The 23800-nt window shown below is 38.4% G+C and overlaps 1 protein-coding gene and 1 pseudogene across 1 annotated transcript in view; both read right to left on the bottom strand.

Annotated features, from left to right (window-relative positions):
* PLCL2 (phospholipase C like 2) overlaps window positions 1-23800 on the bottom strand; it is a 166840-nt gene that overhangs the window by 82849 nt on the left and 60191 nt on the right. The gene's annotated exons all lie outside the window — the stretch shown is intronic.
* LOC132215595 (heterogeneous nuclear ribonucleoprotein H2-like) lies at window positions 22118-23717 on the bottom strand (annotated as a pseudogene).

The raw sequence follows: 23800 nt of genomic DNA, 5'->3' as shown, positions 1-23800 counted from the left end.
AGGCACTTACTTAGGGGGCACGGGGGAGCTTTCTTCTTTACTGTGACAGGATTGGTTTTAGCTAGTTCTAAATCCACAATGAACGAAAAGGAAAAGGCATCTTGATGTATCTGGCTGTCCTATTAGAGCTCCTACCTGCTGGAGGAGGGAGAAATGAGGTGTAGGGGGAAGCTCTAAGGCCGTAGCAGCTGCCTACCTCTAGTGAAATATCTTCGTTTAACTAAAACTTGACTTATTTAACCAATTAGAATTTCCACCAGATCCCAGGCTTGATAAATCCATGGTTCTATGGTTACTAATAAAATACCAGTTTAGCTAGCCCTTTACATTATCATCAAAATACTTATAAAACATATAGCTAACAGCTTCATTTATTTGGTCAAGAACTGGCATAATGCATTTACTTCCTAAATTTACTTTTAATTTTCAATCTGATTGAAAGTTGTGCTTTCCTTTACATGAAAATAAATAGTGTTCTTTAAAATCTCCAAAATGTCAACTTTGGAACATTTAAACTTTAGGGAAAAGAAATGGAGAATGCATGAATCAGAATTTATATCATTACTTTTTAAAAGATATTTTTAGGCTTATCAGTTTACTTTCTTCCAGAGGCAGCGTGTGCCTCTTTAGTCATGTAAAAAATTGTTGACATCTTTTGAATTTTATTTTGTGTCAGTTTTTTTCACGCATTGTCTAATTCTAAACACAGATCTTTTAAATGACTGCAAAGCCATTTGAATGGAGTCTGTGTTAATAAATGTCACAAATTTTTTGGTAACTCAATAATGTTGATGACAAATTTCGTATTGCTGACAACCTGCCACTTGCTGAAATACTTAGTTTTCTACCTTAACTTGTGACTTTCCTTCATTCAGTAAATATTTACAGATAGTCTGCCATGGGCCAGCCATTGCTGGGCCCTGGGTTTACCAGCAGGACCCCACCCAGCCTTGCAAGAGCCCACAGCCTTCCAGGCACCCCCAGTGCTGTCTTTGAAACCTCTCCTTTCAAGCAGTTGTTCTGCATTTCAGCAAATGCGGGAGGTTAATGAGCACTGGTATTACCACCTGGCAAACCTGGGTCTAAATTCTGGCTCTGCCTACTAGTAGCTGATGATGACCTGAGGCCACTAGATTTGTCTTGTCTTGGCCCGGATCTCCTCATCATTACAAAAGGATAATCATTTATTCTACAGGGTGGTTGTGAGATTCAAATGAAATAATGGAGGTAAAGGGGAATCTGGCACTCAGAGGCCTCATAAATATCAGACACCTTCCTCCAATTCCCCTTAAGAACACACAGGTTTCCATACTAAATGGACACTATTTTTAAAGCAAAGAGACAGATGAACTATAAATCTTAAACATGCACTGCTGTATCCAATACTCAGGAGTTATATGTAGTAAGGCAGTGGTTTTCAACGTTGGCTGCACATTAGAATCACCTGGAAATCTTTTTAAAATCCTGATTTCTGGGCCTCAACCTCCGGAAATTCTGTTTCTTTGTAATGAGGTGGGGCTACAACATTAATAACAAAGAAACAGAATTTCCAGAGAATGAGGCCCAGAAATCAGGATTTTAAAAAGATTCCCAGTTGATTCTAATGTGCAGCCAAGGTTGAGAACCACTGTAGTAAGGGCTCTGGGTAACCTGAGAGTCTGTCATCAGCTTGATTCCCAGCCAAAGTTTCTCTGACAGGTGACCCTTTTTGGGAAAATTGTTAGATTATCATTTGCTCTTTAAAAACAGTTCTACCATGTCCAAAACAGGAGCTAAGGAACCCCTAGGGGGGTGGCCCTTCATCTCTAGGATGATTCACACTAGAACTGTATGGTCAGGAAGGAACTAAGATAGTGAGCAGTTACAGCAAGCCAGGCAAGCGCTACTACCCTTCTTTAAACCCCACAACCACTCTAAGACACAGATATTATCTTTTACCTTCTAGGCAGAAACCCAATACTCAGGGAGGCTAGGAAAGTTGTCCACGGAGACCAAGATACAAGTCGCCCAACATCATTTCTCATAGTTTCTCTTCTGACTTGCAGGATAGGATCATTAAACACCTCAGCTAAGTAGCTAGCTAGCTGGCTCCACCTACAGCTCCTCCTGCCTGTTCCTATTGGTTGGACAAGGTCTCCTCCCACAGATTAGAATTCCGCGTATTAACTCCACTGACCACTCCTACTAACATCCCCCAGGTTGCCCAGACTCATGGACAGCTGATGATGTCATGGTTCCATGGATCACCTTATTTTTTTTTTGTTCTCCTCCTCGTATCTCCAAGGGGCTTCCAGGAATACTGAGAGCTGTACCTCCACGTTGATGACCAACTCTGTCTCCTTTGTAAATCCCTTAGAAGTTGCCATTGGGAACATACACCCTCCCAGGCCTAACTCCCATGTGCTCTTACTATGGGTGATATAGCCTGCCTCTGCCTCCTTTCTCAGGTGAGTTAATATAAAGTGAAAGTGGCCTTCCAGGGCACCGCAGAGTGGTTGTTGTCACTCCTCTTGGCAGTGCCCAAGCACAGGTCAGATCGAGGCAACAGCCCCAAATGCTTTTCATGTTTTCCTTTTGTGGAGACAAAAGCACATGGAGTATACACATTAAGCATAGACACAGCGACATGACTCTTAGTTCCCTAGGGAAATACACTAAAAATGCACTAAATGAGAATACTAAGCCAAAAGCCACCCTCACCTTTACTCTCCAATGTTTTGATACGTATAATAATGGAATATTACACTCATCAATTATATTGTTAACTTCAAGCATAAGATAGGCCATTTTTATGTTTTCTATTTTGGCTTTCAGTTTAATTAAATTCAATAAACAATTATTAAGCATCGCGAGCCAAATACTGTGGAAGTACTAAAAAGCCTATAGCACTCTATCGCGGAGATGGCAGAAATAACAAATTTCAAAAGCACATGATTAGAAGCCACACAGAAGCATGTCAGGGAGCTACAACACCAGAGGAGAGCCACCACTCCCAGCCTAAGGTTTCAGAGAAGGCTTTCCAGGTCGCCTGAGCCATAAAAGAACTAACACACAGAGAGGTCAAGTTCCTACCTCCTTTACTGAGGACAAGAAGTAATGAAAGAAATTCCATAAAAAGTTCTTTTTGCAAATGACATGAAAATCAGGAATGTCTGAAGAGCAGGAACGAACCACTTGCACTTGTACTTCAGGAAAGCAATCAGTCACAGCTTCTTTTAAATAGTCAATTTATGCCTGAAATCGCTAAGGATGGGTTAAAATCATAACCTTTTTTTTCTATTGGTAATATCCTCTTCTTTCCTTCCATGTCAATTATGAGTTACCATTATTCTCTTTTTCTACTATCTGAAGATCAGAAGCCAAGTATATTAACCAAAGAGGTAAACCTTAAAAGATTCATATAGAAAATCAAACTCTAATGTTCCTGCCACACACAAAGCCTTATAATCAAAGAATCAGGGAAATTATTTATTTAATAAAATTCCCCCAAATTCCAGAACTTTACAAGCAATTACAGCAACGCCAATAGGTGAAATGGAAAGGAAGATTCAAGAAAAATAGCTAGTGTTATGTTATTCTTATTCTTAAAATTATTAGACCCTCATATCTTATTTTTAAAAAATCGCAACCTTAAAAACAAACTATCTGTTACGATTCCTCATTTATTTTAAAAACAAGTATCAACACCTGTTGGTGGGACCTTACTATTTAAGCTCTGCATATTAGAAAAGAAATACCCTCCACATATTCATGGATGAAAATACATACTAGCATGTTTTTGGCAGAAACTTTAGAATTATTCCATTTTCTGTCTTGGTTGTAAATAATACATCTAAATGTGTAAAAATAAATAGTCTTCCTATTTTGACTAAATACCACAATATACAGAAAAAATGTAGTTTGCTGCTGGCCACAATGAGGTACAGAATCATTACATTTGAAAATGTGACTGAAGATGCAATGGAAGCCTTAGAGCAGTGGTTCTCAACCTTGGCTGCACATTAGAATCACCTGGGAATCTTTTTAAAATCCTGATTTTTGGGCCCCATCCTCCGGAAATTCTGTTTCTTTGTTATGGGGTGGGGCCACAACATTAGTAACAAATAAACAGAATTTCCAGAGGATGAGGCCCAGAAATCAGGATTTTGACTTGTATGCATGCATAGAAGCATAACCAATGGACACAAGACACTGGGGGGTAGCGGAGGCCAGGGGGAGGTCAAGGGGAGAAAAAAAAAAGGAGACATATGTAATACTTTTTGTAATACTTTAAGCAATAAAACAAAATTAAAAAAAAAAAAACTTGTATCACACACACACACAAAAAAAAGATTCCCAGGTGATTCTAATGTGCAGCCAAGGTTGAGAACCACTGGGTTAGAGGGTAGTTCTAAAGACACTGAAGCTCTTATCCCATATAGGCCATTTTTCCCCACAGGAGTCAATTAGCTCTGCTTTGAACCATGGCCACAAATCACAGACTTTTAAACTTGGTTAAGCATTTCATAAATCCAAAGAAGAGTAAATTAGAGACTGTGGCTGGATCATGACAAGTTAGACCCTGAACAAACAAAAAGCATCCTTTAATAACAGCTATGCTATATATGTGTACAACCTGAAGGCAATATACATTAGCAAAAATAGCTGTGGAAGGAATTTTTCCCCTCAAATATGTTTTTTTTTATCATCTTTAAATTTAAAAAAATTAAAGTCATATAAAAATGTGCCACCATCTTGAAAAAAAACATATCTCAAAGCAAAGGCCCACACACCCACTGACAGTAGATTAACAAATTCATATTCACATTGAATACAGAAAGGTAGATATGGGTGAAGGCACAGTTATAGAGAAATAAAAATATACTCAAGGATGAAAATAAGTTTATTTTTGTCATTAAATAGGGAAGAATGGATTTCATTTTTAGAAACCTTTTTATTTTATGATAAGAACTATGCATCTCTCCTCTGAGGAAAGGAGGGGAGAAAGCTTGCAGTGGAGCAGGAGAGTCAAGGCTGCTCATAAAGGAAGCCAGCCCCCCTGCGCCAGGGGCTCATAAGCCACAGGGGAAAGAGAGGACACAATTGCTAGAACTACACACGAAATCAAACCAGGCAGCTCCGGACAACATCCTGTCCCAGGCTCTGCTTCTGACATTTGCTTTTCAATTCAAAGTGGCTGAAAACCCTCTGCCCAGAAGTGTGCATTTCTGTCTTGGCTTTGGGCCACATTCCTGCGTTTTGATAAATGGGGTAGGTGCCAACTTCTGTGTATATGATGATAAACACCATCCCCTCCTCCACCCTGAAAACACATATACCTCAAAGCAGGAAGAGAGAGAGAGAGAGAGAAAAAAAAAGAGGTTCACTGTGGTTCAGAAGCTCTCACGGAATTGTCAGGGGCCTAAGCAATGGTTACTAAAAACGTGCAAATGCCTAAATAAACTGGCCAATGAACAAGAGGACAGAGGCTGGGAGAAGGGAAAAGGCAGCAGTGGAGAACAGGTCTTAATTTTACAGTTGGGGGAAGGTGCATGTGGTATACTCTTCAATTCCACGGAGAGTTACAGAGGCCTCCCAGGTGCCATGAACTCTCCAGTGACTCCAGCTTTCGGACATGAAGCAAATGCATCCTCTGCCTCAGTGTCCCCCCTCTGCACCACTTTATAGGAATGAAAATATTAACCAGGAAACATATTTTTAGAAGCATGTATCCTGCCTGTTTACAAGGACTCTGAGGTGACATATGGTTACAGCATGATATAAAAGAGGATAATTTGGGGTGAAAAAAATAGAACATCTAAAAGAAGCTTCAAGATAAGATATCACTGCACACACACCTGGGGTAGACAGACTGCTAGAGTTAGATACTAAATTTTTGCGACAGAAAATCTCAAGTGGAAGTACACAGGGTTACACATATTTCACTGTTCACAACATTAAGCAAACAAAAATCCTTGTTGAGACTAACATTCAGAAACTAAATTCAAAATGCAATTCATCATATGGTTCTTTTATATAAAAAGCATTTTGAAATAAAGTGCTCTACTAATACTGAAACTGCTCATTTCTCAGTAAAAATGAAAATGGATTAACAATTTTAGTCATGGGATTATTGTTGGGGTTTTTTTCCCCCAAACTGTCAATATCAAACTTTAAAGTGTTATTATTTTTTAAAATCTAACTGTATACAAAAATTGCTTAAATTAAAAAGGAAAGTAAACTGAGAAAATATGAGGCGCGTTTACAGTGTTTTGGACAGGTTCAAGCCTTGGACTGATGAGAGGGCCCAGTCCTCTCGTGGCCTCGTGCAAGTCCCAGCTTGGAGGGCAGAGCCTTCCCAGCACAATTATAGCCAACAGCTCCAGTTGTGAGTTTGAACCTATGGTCCGAACACGTGGCCCCACGTGCCTGAGTGATAGAGTTCAGGTGCATGTAGTTGAGTAGGACTGAAACCCACGAGAATGATGTAAACAACTTGATCACGCCCTTACTTTGCCTCGTGGCATTGGCTTGTGGGCGCTGTCCATCAGAGGGGCAGCATCCCACCGAGACCTAGCTTTCATTCTCTTGTCTGTCTTTTCTTAAGCCTTTCATCGCCCCCACTCAGGGTCACTGAACCAGGCTGAGCTGGCATGGGTATGCCATGGCCGTGCCAGCTCCCCACAAGAAAACATACTTTTTTCATTTTTGCTACCTGATTAGTACTTTATCGACATCATATTATTTAAATAAACCTATTCCCAGCAAATACAAAATATAACAATTGTAGTTAAGAGTGGTTTGATAGATTTTACTTTTGCAAGGTGGTAGTTCAAATTAAGCCAAATTGCAAATGGAGTTCATATATCTAAAAAACCTGGAGGGAGAGGGGAATATAGCCGTCAGAACTGAAAGAAACAGGAGTTCGTGCCTTATACTTAATTGAGGCTCTTAATCACAAAATAAATGCGGCTTGTGCCCCCTATAATGTATACTAAGTCACATCATCAGGCCGTTTTAAAATGTCAGTCAAATTCAAGAGATTCCTATTTGGGCTTACAATGGTCCAGAGGCTACCATCCAAAAGTAAATAAGGCGACAACAAAACAAATTGCTGATGCTGTAAAAGAGTAAACACTCCAAAAACAAGGCTTCGTCACTCCTTAGAATTCTCTTCTCTTGATAAATACTCTTTGGGCAAGTATCTCTGCATCAGCTGAAAGTTCCCATAGAGCTGTAAGAGCTGACCAAAAGAAAAACTACATGAGTTTTCCTATGCTTTGACAAAGCAGTTTTCCTACTTTCCTCTATGCCAAGTCCACTTGCTAATGTGAAGAGTGTCATTTTCAATAAGTTTCCAACATTTAGAATTGTTGCTAGGATTCTGGACTTGTTGCATTGACACAATGTCGTTTGGCATTTGAGTGTGCCAATGCTTCTTCTTCTTTTTTTTTTTTTTTAAAGACATTGTTAATAGATTTTTGCAATTTGCATTTTTTATTTTTTAAATGTATGTTACTGATTTTTTACAGAAAGGAAGAGAGAGGGATAAGGAGTTAGAAACATCCATCAGCTGCCTCCTGCTCACCCCCTATTGGGGATGTGCCTGCAACCAAGGTACATGCCCTTGACGGGAATCGAACCCGGGACCCTTCAGTCCGCAGGCCGACGCTCAATCCACTGAGCCAAACCGGTTAGGGCCCAATGCTTCTATGGCAAGAAAACTAATGAGCTTGTAAGAATGTTCTTACATCATTACATCCCCAAGAACATTCTGGCTGCCAGGGCTTCCCCACAGTTAAACATTTTTCTCTCTGTTAGTGTTAATATCTAGGCTAGACCCAAACTCATTGAACTGTAAAAGAAATGAAGGTGGCTCCTGCCCAGCCCTTTTCTATATTCCATTATACCCTTTTCTTTCCTCTCTCCTCTCATTTTTTGGACTAAGAGTTCCTAAGTGGTAGCTAATGTGAGTAATAATAATAATAATAATAATAAAGAACTTTCAGATTGCTATCACAGGCCCCTCCCCAGAGCACAGCATCAATACCCAGTTTGTGAATGTTGATGAAAATGAGGCTCACTGATTAAGAGGTAACAAATACTTTTTAAGCTGTCTTGCAGCCATTCATTTTAAACCTTCAAATGATTGTGTGTTTTTTATTAACTATCCTCTTATCAGCAATAAATGGGCTAGGAAGGATCTTCATTTCTTCTTTATTTTCTGGCCACATTCCAAATACACAAAGAAAGGTAAAGTTTCAGATTGTCCAGAAACCAGATGATCAGCTCAAAATAATGTAGTGGCTGAACAGATTTCTAACACATGAATCAAACAATGCAAGGACTGCTGGAGGCTCCAGTCAATTCTGCCTCATTAACACCTGCAAGGTACTGAAACAATATGGAATGAGACTTGGACCCTGTCCTCCAAAATGCTTTCAATATAGAGGCTGAAAGAAATCAATACAACTAAAATACAGAACAACCATCATTCAGAACCTCTTGAAGGCTGGCTGAATGGAAGTTCTACACTTAGAGAAGTACAGAAGAAAGCACATTGACACTGATAGGAGGGGTGGAGGCACCAAATGGCTGGTCCAACACCCAGGTGTGCCGTTTTTTTAAGAGATTGTGTATGCAGAGGCTCCCAGAGAGGAGCAAAGGGCCCCAGCCCTACACCAGACCCCCAGCCCAGGGTTCCAGAGCTGGGAAGAGAAGTTCCTGCAACTACAGGCTGTAAGAAACAGTGGGAATTGTGGCTGAGTGACACAGAGGCCGCTGGAGACCCAGGTGTTCCATTTAAAGGGCTAATACATGAACTTACCTGGACTCCCAGTACCAGGAAGCTTTGAGGGATACAGACACATATGAGGAGGAACTGGATTGTGTGCCATCAGAGCAGGAACTTGGGGGCAGCTTTCTTTCAGATGGGGTGCTCCCAGGGGTCATGTTCCTGTGCTGGGACCTCCCCTGTCACAAGGCTAACAGCCATATCCAAGTCTCTATCAGCATGGTCCACACTGTTTGTTCTGGCCTGGTGACTCCCTGAGACCCCGCCCCACCCTATTTGCAGCCCCACAGCAGCTTTTCCATGTGAATGGCCTCAGACCTTGGCTTCAGGCTTTGCTAAAATCTCTCAAACAAGCTGCAGCTGGTGACATCATGCCCTAACTATATCAATAAAAGGCCCAAGACCCAGCACTAGCACCAACCTGCCTTGCTTCACAGCTGGGCCTCCTGCACAGCAGCTCTCCCACTGTAGCAACAGCTGGTCCTCACAGGCAGCCTGGAAGTCAACTCCTCTCAGAGATGCCAAAAGCAATCAAGGCTCAAATACAAGACTATACACAGCCCATACTGGGGTGCACCTAGAGTGCCTAGCTCAGGTGACTGTGGAGCCTGAGCCACTGGGCTCTACAGGACACCTACTACACAAGGCCATTCTACCAATTCCAGAAGACACAGTAGCTCTACCTAATACATAGAAACAAACACAGGAAAGCAGAGACAAAAAACATGTCACAAATGAAAGAAATGGAAGTAAGCAAACTACTGGATAATGAGTTCAAAACCAAGGATCTTGATGAGACTTTCAAGGACCTTAGTGAGAATGTTAAAGACCTGAAAAAGGACCAGTTAGAAATTAAGCATACACCAAGGGAAATAACAATATACAGGGATTCAACAGTAAAGTAGAGGATTCTGAGGATCAAAACAATGATTTGGAATATAAGGAAGAAAAAAACAATCAGAAGAGCAAAAAGAAAAAGAAATCCAAAAATATGAAAAAAGTGTAAGGAGCCTCTGGGACAACTTTAAGTGTACCAACATTCCCATTACAGTGGTGCCAGAAGGAGATGAGAGAAAGCAAGATATTGAAAATCTATTTGAAGAAATAATGACAGCAAACTTCAGCTACTTGGTGAAAGAAATAGACTTACAAGTCCAGGAAGCACAGAGAGTCCCAAACACAAGGAACCTAGAGGCCCACACTAAAATACATCATAATTAAAATGCCAAGGTTTAAAGACAAAGAATCTTAAAAGCAGCAAGAAAAAAGCAGTTAGTTACCTAGAAGGGAGTGCCCATACAACTGTGAACTGATTTCTCAACAAAAATTTTGCAGGCCAGAGGGAGTGTCAAGAAATATTCAAGAAATATTCCAAGGACCTACAACCAAGATTACTCTAGCAAAGCTCTTATTTAGAATTGAGGGTCAGATAAAGAGCTTCACAAACAAGAAAAAGCTAAAGGAGTTCATCACCACCAAACCCGTATTATATGAAATGCTGAAGGTTATTATTGAAGAAGAGGAAGGAGGAAGAGAAGGAGAAGGAGAAGGAAAAGAAGAGGAGGAGGAAGAAGAAGAGATTAAAAATATGAACAATAAAATGGCAACAAATACATAACTATCACCAATCGAATCTAAAAATCAAAATAAAGAAACAAGAAATCTAATGAACAAAAACTGGTGAATAAAACAGAATCAGAGGCATGGAAGTATGGAACAGACTGACGAATCTCAGAGGGAAGTGGGGAGGGAGGATGGGAAGAGATTAACCAATGATCTTACTTATGGACACAGACAGTAGGGTGGTAAAGGCCTGGAGTGGGATGGGAACTGGGTGGAGATGGGCAATGGGAGGAACATTTGTAATACTCTCAATAATAAAAAAATCTTTAAAAATCAATACAGAAGTAGTAAGTATATTAAGAGAGGCTATGAAAGGGCTGTGATGTTCTGAATATAGGGAGCACGGGGTCCTGGGTAGGCACCTGAGCTTGTCGTCTGTCAAATAATGGATCTGAATGGTAAACACTGCAAGAAAGGGCATTTCAGGTGAAAGGAAGATCATAAGCATGGAAATGCTCTGGGGGTGACTGTGAAGGGCAGCTAGCTTGGCGTGGACTGAGTGCAAGCTGTGGGAGCGGAACAGTAAGAGCTAAAGCTACAAAGGCAAACTGAGGCACAGCACAGAAACTGTGAATGCCAAGGAGTAAGTACTATAGGACCTATGTTTTAAGGTGTACTAGTTTAAAATCATCTCACTCTGATTTAATCAGGAGAGAAAGGAAATACAAACCACGATGTAAAGTGATGTGAAATAATTCACTCAATAAATACACAATCAATGGCTATTCCCACACCTAACACAGTGCCTTGAACTTGGAAGACTGCAGTATTTTTTAAATGAATAATGTCTATTATGTATGAGGCTTAGTACTAAAATACTAGATACTGGGGGGCTACCAAGCTAAACACACATGGATTTTACCCTTAGAGGTCTTCCAACTAGATGATTAGTGGCTTGATGACAGTGCTGTTTAGAAAGCATCATCAGGCCTGGGAGGCATTCTCGGTCAGAAGCCAGGCTAGGTGAGATGGACCAAGGTGGTGGCACTGTGCTGTGTGAACTGACATCATCAGCGCACAGCTCCACAGAGGGTAACAGGATGCAGTGAGTTAAGAGGGACTTCTAGATTTTTCAGCTAAATTACTAGTCAAGGTGGTGCCACTGAAGAAGTCAGAATAATGATCATGCTTTGTTTCAACAAAGAATTTTTATAAATTAACTAGCTTTATGGAGAAGATGACTTTCTTTGCACCCAAAGAATCACAGGTTCTCAAGCTGAAAAGGACACTGTAATGGGACATCTACCTGACAAAGTTCTGAACACAGGCGGGATACAGTATGGAGAGCCTGGTAAGTGTTCAAGTATAGGACTATGCTGAAGAAGCCATTGGCAAGAGGTGCTATCTGCTGCTTATGACAGCTCTCCCGGGGAGAAAACATGGACAGAGTGTGGACCTGAGGCAGGGCTGTAATGAATGCTGTTATACAACAGAAGGAAAGTAAGCAGCAAAGTAGTCTGGGAAGAACCCGCTACACAGGTAGAATTCTGATGGATAATGTGAGAAAAAATAGGAGGAAAAAAAAATTCTCATGAAAGGCCAAAGCAAGAAATAATGAACAGGTGACCTTTGGATTTTGCAATATAAACATCAAAGGTAGCACTTAAGGAAGAAGTTGTTGAGTAGATTGGTGGAAATAAAAATCAGTTTAGAGAATTTGGGAGATGGCGGGCATGAACTGCTCATTCAATGTTTCGTAGTAAAAAGGAGCAAAAGAGAACAGGAGTCAAAAGGCACATGATCTTATGATGGAGAGGTGAGATGTGTGGTTGAGTTCAGAGGGATGGAAGGAAGGTCCTGGGGAGAGGGAGGATAAGCGAGGAGGTAAGAGCTGAGGTGGACAGGAGTGATGCCATCAGGTACAGGTGCAGGGGTCAACCCAGGAGCAGCCTGGAGAGTCCCCTTTCTCTGCATTTGAATGGGAAGTGGGAAGAGATACATAAAACCAAAGATGATCTGGGGCTGATGAGACAAATATAAAGATAGGCTGTCATAGTGAAAAACAGAGTACAAAGATATCTAATCCCAATAAAGGGGGGAGGGAGTTAGGAGGAAGGTCTACAGTAGTCACAGTATCTACTGATGGCAGCTGGGGGTGGGGGGAACTGGGAACAAAGCTAAAGGAAACAGAAGTTGCATCCTGCAGTTCCCAAAGCTAGCTTTCAGCATTGCTCCTGACACAGCTGTGCACTCTGAACAGTTTATTAAACAAATACTTACTGAAAACAAATTACCAGCTTAGGCAGAGCTTAGAGGTGCAGTATAGAGTAAGATAAAACCTAATGCATGAGCTGCTAAGTGATTAAAAGTGGAAGTCTTGCAAAACTACCCAGTGACTTTACTTTTTATATAAAAGAATTTGACATCATTATTTTAGGCCAGTAGCTTTTTTCTTCTTCTTTATAATCTTTGTATCAGGAATTTAACTCAGCATTCAACATATCACTCATTTCGATTGATCCTAAAGATAACAATGGCTTACCCTATCAAGTAAGTTTCAGGGAATAAACTGCAAACAGAATTATTTTTGCAACTACTGCTTGCATTTTTAATTTGCTTTATTACAGTTTTACTTTGAAGACTGCACCCACATTTACTATACACAAAGGACATTTTCACATACCAGAAATAAAGCATTAAAACATTCAAATAGTTGAGTATGTAAGCTGTATTAATGTGACATTTTTACATTGTTTTAAAATGTAGCTTCATAATTACCTACAATTAGTGGCTTATTGCTCATTATTTCTAAGGTTGGCTTGGAAAGCCACACATTTAAAGGGATGACAGTATTGCTCAAGAAATAAAAATGCCACTGAGTGAAAATTATTGCTTAATCCTGTATGAATTAACAGGTATTTTAAAGTTCATCAGATACATTGTGGTAAATGAAAATGGGAAACCAACTCAAAATTTAAATATTTGTTAGGATTCTTCTAATTTTCTATGATACTTGTGACCCATAAATTTAAAATCCTCTGAAGAATTATTTGTCGCCTCCACAGACTTATATTTATGTCTAGTATGAAAGATACAATGATGTAAAAATATGTTTTATTACATTTCATAGGAACTCCTATGGTATTGTTTTAAGTTTGCACTAAGGTTACTAATTTTACCCACCTAATTTCTTTCTCAGACAAGTTAAATATCCACTTTGGGAATTACCTGAATAGTGTAGGATAAGTGTCCATGAAATTGGCACTAGTTCACTAAAGTAAAAAATTCCTAAATTGTTATGTATGGTGACAAATATTAACTGGACTATTGTAGTGATCATTTTGCAATGTATACAATCATTACATTGTACACTTGAAACTAATGTGATTATTTTACATCAACTCTACCTCAAAATGTTTTCTTTAAATTACTAAATTGAAGTTATTTGATTTCTAGCAAATTAATTATCATGTTACTCCCCATTAAAAATAATTATATGAATCTTGTTTACCTGTGAAAAAGAACTTCACAGGACAAGCCTCCAGGGCAGTGATTCTGTTTCACATGCTAATTACATCTCTAGGTTACTGCCACACACAGAAAGGAAATACATAAGTAGTATCTGATTACAGCAATATCATTTTTTACTTTTTGAAATTTATTTTTATCAAAATTTGTTTAAAATCATTAATGTTTATTAAAAAAAATCTAAATTATAGCAATATATGAAGTGAAGCTGCCCAGGTTCTGCATGTGGCTCTCAGGTAGGTACTGTTAACTATCATACATATTTCTCCAAAAATAATTTTAATGGATGTACATATATGTGTGTGCGTGTGTATGAATGTGTACACACACACACCCCCTTTAAAAAAAAATGAGATCACTTACACATAGTATTTTGCAACTTGTCTCATTAACTTAAAATGTACCTTGGGCATTTTTCAATGTCATTTAGATAAATGGCTTATATAATAGTTCCTTGTTTAGATATAACACAATTTATTTGACCAGTTCCATACTGATGGATATTAGAATTTTTTTCTTCCAAATGTTTCACTATTATAAACAGTACTCAGTTAAATCCTTCTTTATTTTAATAATTGCCGTAGGCTTGCCTCACTGCAGGAAACTCTTTGGGTCAAACAATACAAGTATTCAAAATTTAGACACATGTTGCTAACCTGCCCATCATAGTTGTATAACACTACTACCACCAGCAGATAAGAACATCTATTTCCTCCTTCACACTCTCCAACTAAAAATATGTCTTTTTTATTCTTTGTTTATTAAATATTATTTAATTTAAACTTCATTGAGTATATTTTAGATTAAATCTGCCATAATCACTGAAAGCACTTCTGCCTTTAAAGCTAGATATTCTAATTCAGCGGTTCTCAACCTGTGGGTCGCGACCCCTTTGGCGGTCAAACGACCCTTTCACAGGGGTTGCCTAAGACCATCCTGCATGTCAGATATTTACATTACGATTCCTAACAGTAGCAACATTACAGTTATGAATTAGCAACGAAAATAATTTTATGGTTGGGTCACAACATGAGGAACTGTATTTAAAGGGCCAGAAGGTTGAAAACCACTGTTCTAATTAATTCTCACCTGGTTTTAGATTGCATACATACTAGACCAAAAAATATTTGATGAAAGATATCTCCAAAGACACATATTTTATTATTAAATAATCACTGTAAAAATTCTGAAAACATAGCCAATATAAAGAATAAAATATAACTATGCATACCATCATTCAAGAGATAATTGTTAAAAATCACCTTTTATTTATGTATACATTTAATGTACATATATTGTTTTTCTCAAATGTAATCATACTATATGCTATTTTACATCCTGCTTTATTAAAGACATTAGAAATAACTCCCCTCATAATCTTAAATATTCTTTTGAAAAATGATTTTTAAAGTCCACATAATGTCTCTTCATTTGATTACTATAACTGGACATTTACTTCTGGTTTTCTCTTATTAGAAATTAGGAAAAAAAGCATCTTTGACTGTCCCTCTGAGAATTTAGTTAAGTTGGAGAAAGTCCTGAGAGTGGTTAGAACATGTTCTTTATTTTATAACTAGAGGCCCGATGCACGAAGATTCATGCAAGAATGGGCCTTCCTTCCCCTGGCTGACGGCACCACCTTCACTCTGGCCTGGAGCCACCTTTCTGCCTTCCCATGCTGCCCAGAGGCCTGGAGCAGCTGGGGCGGTGCAGAATGCCTGCATCATCATCAAGGTTACATGCCAGCATCCTGCCCTGCCCCTGGCCGCTCAGTGCCTGCATATGCAAATTAACCCACCAGCTTTGTTGGGTTAATTTGCATACTCACGCCTGATTGGCTGGTGGGCGTCACAAAGGTATGGTCAATTTGCATCTCTTTTATTCGTGTAGACTAGAGGCCCGGTGCATGAATTCATGCAAGGTTGGGGTTCTTCGGGGTGGCCTGCAGGGATCAGGCCGAAACCGGCAGTCCCATGCTGCCTCCTGCTCCTGCCAGCCGCTCCCACTCATTCTGGCCCCCATGGGCTCCCACCCAGTCAGTCCTGATAGGGAGAGCCGTGAGCCCTGTGTCTGGCGCCCATCCTGAGAGGGGTGGGGGAGGAGCCGGGACGTACTGAGCATCTGCGCCTTGGTGGTCAGTGCATGATAGCAACCGGTCGACTGGTCATTCGGTCATTCAGTCGTCTGGTTGCTTAGGCTTTTATATATGTACTAGAGGCCCAGCCCGCGAAATTGCGCAAGACCGCCCCCCTGCACCACGGGATCCCGGACTCCCTCCCTCCGCTGCCATGGGACCCCGGACTCCCTCCTGCTACCACCACGGGACCCAGTACTCCCTCCTGCCGCCGCCACAGGACCCTGGAGTCCCTCCTGCCACCATTGCAGGACCCCAGAGTCGCGCCCACCAGCGCCGTGGGACCCAGAAGTCCTGCCCACCACAGCCACCGTGGGACCCATCAATGCACCTCCTGGTGAGTCTGGTCGTTGGTCGTTATGGCGTTATGGCCACAGGCCTTTTATAATATAGATGGATAATAAATGAGATCTTTGCAATATGAAGTCCTTACGTATCTATCATCTGTTAAACACAGCCCCATCTAGGTAGGTGACTTTTCACTTCTTTAGGATTTGACAGGCACCATGGTTGCACTGAACTTTATATTTACAAAACTAAAAATGTGTCCTTTCTTATTTTTTGCAAAATTGTTCCTGACCTTGAATACCAGCATATTTGATTAACAAAGCAGTAATCATGAAGAGACTTTTACCATACTTTTTTCAGCAGAAATCATCAAACCGAAGACAGAAAACTAGGGATGAGAGTATCATAATACAAATTCAACAAGGGTTAGTCTTTAATATACGCACAAAAAGTGATCTTGAATTGGATCACAAGGAGCATTCAAAAACATTCCCCAAACAGGAATATACAGGGCAAATAATCTGACAAATTTGCATAACCAAAAGAATTTTACACATGCAGAAATTTTTAAACAAATTTCCAAAAACCTAATTAGGATTAAAAACAAACAAACCACAAATCAAAATGGAAATCCCCAACTGTTTGAAAATGAATCATAAGAACTGTGGGCTGCTGAAAAGTGGCACTTAGGAAAATGTATACAGTCTTAGATGCCAGTGTAGAAAATATGAGCAATAAAAAATGAGTGGCTTAAATTTTAAATTCAAGCAGATAGAGAAAGAGAAACAATAAACATATACAAAAGAGCAGTTAGTAAAGACATAAGAAGAGATAGATGAGTGAGAAATCAAGAATTCTCTTGATTTGGTAATTTTCAAGGACCAATAAAATATAAATACTTGGTAAAATAAATTTGGAAAAGGAAAGAACAGAACTATTATTTTTTTAAAATTCAGATAATATAAAATCAATATATATAATATGTATTATATAATATATGATCAATATGAATAAATTAGAAAATATAAACAAAATAGCTAATTTCCCAGGAAGTTTTAAGAGAAAATTCTATAAAGGCAATTACTATGTTAACAGATTAAAAGAGAAAAATCATATGATTGTGTTAATTATTACATAGAAAATAATTAATAAAATAAAAAACACATTAACGGTAAGACTCTTAATAAACTAGAAGTAGAAATTTTCCTTAACCTAAAAATGGGAATCTATTTTATGTAATGATGAAATTCTAGAAGCATCTCATTGTATGCTTGTATACCAGTCAAAGTGGTATTTCAAGAAAAAAGATATACGTATTTGTAAAAAAGAAAAAAAAATTGTCATTATTTGCAGATTTTTTAAACTGTCAAGCTAAAACAGCCAACTAGCAAACTGTTAGATCTATCAGGATGTCAGCAAGGTCAAATAAAAAGATGAAAAATAGAAATTATTGGCTTTTATATACATTTGTAACGATTAATTAGAGAAACTTAGAAATAACTCCCATTCAAAATAACAATTTGAAAATTCCTGACATGCAAGACTGTTATGAAAAAACACATAAAACTTTACTGAAAGACATAATCAAAGAAGAGCTATATCTTATCACTGGATGAGAGGACTTAATATTATAACGATTTCATTTTTCTCCAAATTAATTTATAAATTTGATGTAACCCCTAACAAATACCAAATGGAATCTGCAAGGAATTGGACATGCTGGTACAAAAAATTAAAGCAAATGCATAAACATAGAAGATAGTTGAGGCAATCTTAAAAAGAAAGAACAAAGGTCTTGCCCTACCAGATATCAATAAAAAAACATTGTGAAGATACACTAATTAAAGCAAGATGATACTGGTGCAGAAATAGATAATCATATTCATAGAACAGAACACAGACTCCAGAGATAGTCCAATGAATAAAACAGAATTCAAAATATAATAAAAGTGGCATTTCATTAACTACTCAACAAATGGTATTGAAATAATTGGCTGTCCATTGGAATAAAGCATAAAATAAAATAAAAAATCTCTTCTTCACAGTTGCTCACACACAGAAAAAGTCCAGAGTAATTAAAGAACTAAACCTAAAATAACATAAAAGCAGGACTGACTACATAATTTGTGGGGCCCAGTGCAAAATGATAATGTAAGACTTTCAAAATGGCAACAGTAGAGAATTAAAGTGAGCAGGGAGATGGAGGGGCTTATGAGCACAAAAATAAGGATCAATTTGACGATATCTAAATTTAAAACTTCTGCCTGACAAAAGATACCATAAAACAGTTTTAAGACAAGCCACAGAAGAAGAAACGATTTACAACACATATGAGACAGACCATTAATACCTAAAATATATAAAAAATGTCTACCAATCAATAAGAAAAAGATAATGTATCCAATATTTAAATATTAGATAAAGGCTTCACAAGAATAATTTGCATAAGAGGATGTTAAAGAGCCATTAAACATGAAAATCTGTTCAACCTCATGAATACTCATGAAAATGCAAATTGAAACAAGAAGATATTTTTTAACCACAAATAAAGTTTGATGATGTCAAGTGTTGGGAGGGTACCTTTGAGGGGAAAACTTGGCAGTATTGAAATGGAAAATCGGCATACCTTCCACCTGGCAATTCTTTCTCCTGTTTACTCCCCTACAGAAGGGCTTCCCACGTGCATGTTCATAGAAAGTCATATGCTGGCATTTTACTGCTAAATTGCAATAAAATTCATAATAGCAAAAATTAGGAAAAAACTTAAATGATCATCAAGGGAATGGTTAAATAAATTATAGTATCTATATGTTTTTTGTTGTACATGAATATAACAAAGGCTGTAGAACCCTATGCCTACAGACATAAAAAGCTCTCCAAGACATGTTTTTTAAAGGAATAAATTGCTACTATTATGTTGTTGGATTTTTTTAAAGAAACCATACATCCTTACTATATATTTCTATAGGAACATATATGTACATATGAAACACAGAGAAAAAGACCTCGAAACCCAAGAACAAGATCTACCAAATCAACAACAGCAGTTTCCTGTGGAGAGAAATGAGATTGATAGGGTGGGAGTCAGAGGCAATTTTAGCTGAATCTGTGATGTGTGAATATTTTCTAAAAATATTTTTTAAATATTCACAAATTATTTAATAATTAAAAGTAAATGTTTCAGGATAAACACTGCCAACTTTGAAGATGGGTGTTACCCTAATACAGTCCTCCTGGACAACACTAAACAATTTCAAATCCCCTATGCCAAGAATATTTCTTCCACCTCAAAGAGGAAGAAAGACCAAATATTTTCTTGAGCACTCTTGCAGCATACTGATTTCTCATTTCCCCTTCAAACACCAAAGTTAATTAGTAAAATGACTTAACTTCCCAAATCCACGTAACAATTGCATTGCCTGAACTGTCTTCCTTTTATAGTTTATGGCAAACTACCATATTACAAGTGGCCTGGAGAAACTGCATAGCAAGATCACCTCTAAAACCAAGAGGAAAAATATTTTAAGTACCTTCACGAAACAAAGCAGAGTATTTCAAATAGTCATTCAAACTTTAAAAATAATTTTCAGTACATGCAAAGTCTGAGATCTGCTCCCCAGAATATTTTCAAATTCATGAAATCGGAAATTTGTTCTTTATTCATTCTCACCTGAACAGAGTTTCAAGGAGATGTTGAGAATCTTCCTCAGTGGATAGTAAACTCATTTACTCACCATGCATTATATTTATCTATCTAACTATACATGCTATGCAAATTAAAGCAAGAAGATTTTTTTTAGTGAAGATATAATTCACATACCTTACAATTCATCTATGTAAAGTTGACAATTCACTGACTTTTAGGATAATCACAGTGTTGGGCAACCATCACCATAATTGATTTTAGAACATTTCCACCACCCTATAAAGAAAAATCTTGCACCCATTAGCAATCAATCCCCCTGCTCTCCAAAACCCCGCCTCAAACCTAGGCAATCACAAATCTACTTTCTGTTACCACAAATTTGCCCGTCTTGACATTTCATATAAGTGGACACATAAATATGTGGCCTTTTGGGACTGGTTTCTTTCACTTAGCATATAATGCTTTCAAAGTTGTTCCATGTTGTAGCATGTATAGGTACTTTCTCTTTATTGCCAATCACTATTACATGGTATGGATGTACCACATCTTATTTACCCATTCATCAGTTAATGCATATTTGGATGTTTACAATTTCAGGGTATTATGAATGATGGTGATATGAACATTAGTATATAAGTCAAAATGCTTTTTTTTTTTAAAAGCTGAACAGTTCTACATAAATGTGTGCTGGATGACTTAGAAAGTAGGACAATTAAAATGCATGCATTTATTTATTTATTCATCCTAACAAGTAATCATTAATAATCAAATGAGCCATTTTATAAAAATAATGAATAGGAAACAATTATTGATATCATAATAACCATAATTAACTACTAAATTAACCTTCTCTTAGATGCCAAATTTTAAGAAATTAGTTTTTTGTCATTGGAGAAATACCCTTGACCAGCAATTAATTTATTGATTAGAACTTTCTTAAGAGAAAGAAATGAAAGGGTTTCTGGAATGTGTGTGTGTGTGTGGCGGAGGGGGGGGGGGGGACGGCGCAGGGTTTTTCCATCTTGCCAGTCACTGGGGTAACTGAAACATTTTGATGGCAAAAATCCTTTGCACTCTGACTTGAAATTAATTTTTATAATTATTTGAAATAATTTAACAAACTGGAGATAAAACCATTGAAAAGCAGAGAATACCTTGTTTTTAAAAATACTTCTTCCCCATGGATGTAGTGAATTGCCCTTCGAAGGTCAAGGTACCAGACAGGTAACATGTAGCCATCGGAAAGCTTTGCAGGTGGCGTTGCTTTCTGGCTGTCTCGGTATAAACTGTTATTGCTCAGCACCATTTACGGAGTGGGGTTCTAGGGACAAAGGCACCAATCCTTCTCCTATGGAACTCACGTCTCAAGTGGTCCAATATCACAAAAGTGAGAGTGTAAGAAAATATTTATTTACTGCTCTTTTAGCAATTTTGTTTAAGCTCCTATACAAAATAATGATGATCCATAAGGATAAATATTTAATTTTATATTCACTTACTCCTCTAATATGGGAAAATGAGTATAAAAAAACCTCTACTTCACTATTATGTGATTTAAAGGCAGAGAATAAAGAACTAATAATCATTTTATTTTTTTATTTTTTTTTAAAGGAAGATTTATTTAACAAGTTTCACTTAGTACAATATGTCTGATGGAAATCACAATACAAGGAAAGATTTAAATCAAAGCTTCGGAATTTTATACAAATGACATGACCCAACTCCTAAAGTATCAATTGGTATTACATCTCAAAATTGTCCCAGATCTTAATAAAAATAAGTGTACACTCACATGCCTTATAGGATAGTAAACCAAAAAGCTTGAATTAACAAACATGCCAAATGTTTTCACTTTGAATTATAGACAGAGCTCCTATATTTGAGTTTTACAGAAAAGCATGTTTCTCAACACACATCCAAAGTTTTCAATGTCTTGTGGTATAAGAGCAACATTTAACATAAGAGAATTGCTTTAACCTAAATATGATTACTGCTTAGGTACACTCCTACAACATAAACTAACTTGAGGAAAGATGGAAATTTTTTTTTAACAGTTATGGTCAATACTGAATATTTCAGTGTTCAAAATTATTGAGCTTGAAAACAATTCTGACTCTCATTTTACAGTAAGCATAAATCACAAGCCCGTAATGCAAAAGTATTAAACATAACCTTTGTTTTCTTAAAAAAAAGAGAGAAAGAGAAAGAAAAGTTGACCTAGAGTAATCAGAATCTATTTCCCATTTACCATATCGGATATGCTAGACAGCCCTCCCATTCTATTCGATCCCATAACTGCACAGCTTTCATTTCTGTAGTAGCTGTTTAATTCTCCTTTTCTACCTATGCAAGGTTTGACTGACAGTCACTTGAGTTTTCCTGCAGAACTTGGTCATATCCACTCATACTGCTCTGACCACCATAACCACCTCCGTAACCACCACTCCGCTGCTGGCTAGCAGGACCCCCATAACTAGACTGGTTGGATAAGCCCATCCCTCCCATCATTTGGCTACCATAAGCACCGCTACTTGCCCCTGCTGTAGAATTCAAAAAGAGTTCTACATAGCTGTGATCATAAGTGCCCCCACTTGTTCCTGCAGTAGAATTCAAGAAGAGCTCCACATATCTGTGTTGCATATTAGCCTTGTCTTTTGCCATAGCTGCCACAGCATCTTCATGAGTAGCAAATTCAACATCTGCCTCACCAGTAACTCTGCCATCGGGTCCAATTTCAATGTGTACTCTCATGGGTTTAAGAGGTGAGAAAAAATTGTAAATATCATTCTCAGTGGCTCTGTAAGGTAATCCCCTCGTGTACACAGTGCCCTGTGGTGCTCTGGAAACTGGACCCACCATCTCTGTATCTATGATCAGACATTCCTGAAAAACAGTAATTGAGGTCTCTTCCAAATCTATCAGACCCAAAGCCATACCCATCATTACAGCCACCATAATCATCATAGCCTCCATACCCTCCACCATAGGCACCTCGCCTCATCCTTTCAAACCCAGCCCCTCTGCCAATGCTATTATAACCTCTGCCAGTCCCTGGCCTATCATAGGGACCGGGTCGCTGCATAGCCATGAGCTTTCGAGGAGGGTCATAAAGGGTTCGGACTTCAGCTCGGCTACTCTTAAAGATTTCAATGTACCTGTGGCCTATTCTTTCCTTGTGCTTCTTTAAGGCCTGTTCAGCTATCTCCTGTGAAGCAAATTGCACAAAGGCCTCCCCTGTGCTCCGCCCTTGAAAGTCCACAGGCAGTGTCATCCCATTTGGCACAATTTCCAACCCTGAAGAAAACTGAACAATCTCCTCCTTGCTACGGCCAAATGGGAGTCCTCTAAGGCGGATGAAGCCATCATTGGCAGTATCAGGACTATTCGGACCTGTATGCTTCAACACCCAGTCCATTTCAATACTGTTGGACTTGAATACTTCAACATATCTGTGTCCCATGGTTTCTCTGTCCTTCTTCAAAGCCAATTTCACTTCATCTTCAGATTCAAGTTCGACAAATGCTTCACCACTTGGTCTGCCTTCTCTGGTGTAGATGAAACGAATACTTGATGTGCCATTTTGGATTTTGCAATCAGAGAAGTGCATCACTTCATCAGCAGAGCAGGACCAGGGTAGGCCCCTGACCTTCACCACGAAACCCTATCTGCCTTCCGTGCTCAGCATCATGGTGACTGTTAGGCTCTTGGTGGCAAGCTCGGATCAACGCAATTTCAGTGGAGCTCTAACGATGCTGGACGATGTTCCTCCTGCCCTCAAACGGTTATAGCAAACCAGGTTCTGTCAATCATTTTAAATATTATTATATAGTTAGTTAAAATAAAATTATTGATGACAGGACTTACAACT

The sequence above is a fragment of the Myotis daubentonii genome, chromosome 14, assembly GCF_963259705.1.
Source record: "Myotis daubentonii chromosome 14, mMyoDau2.1, whole genome shotgun sequence".
Taxonomy (NCBI): domain Eukaryota; kingdom Metazoa; phylum Chordata; class Mammalia; order Chiroptera; family Vespertilionidae; genus Myotis; species Myotis daubentonii.
The sequence above is the reverse complement of the archived record's forward strand: the minus strand, read 5'-3'. Positions and strand labels throughout refer to the sequence as shown.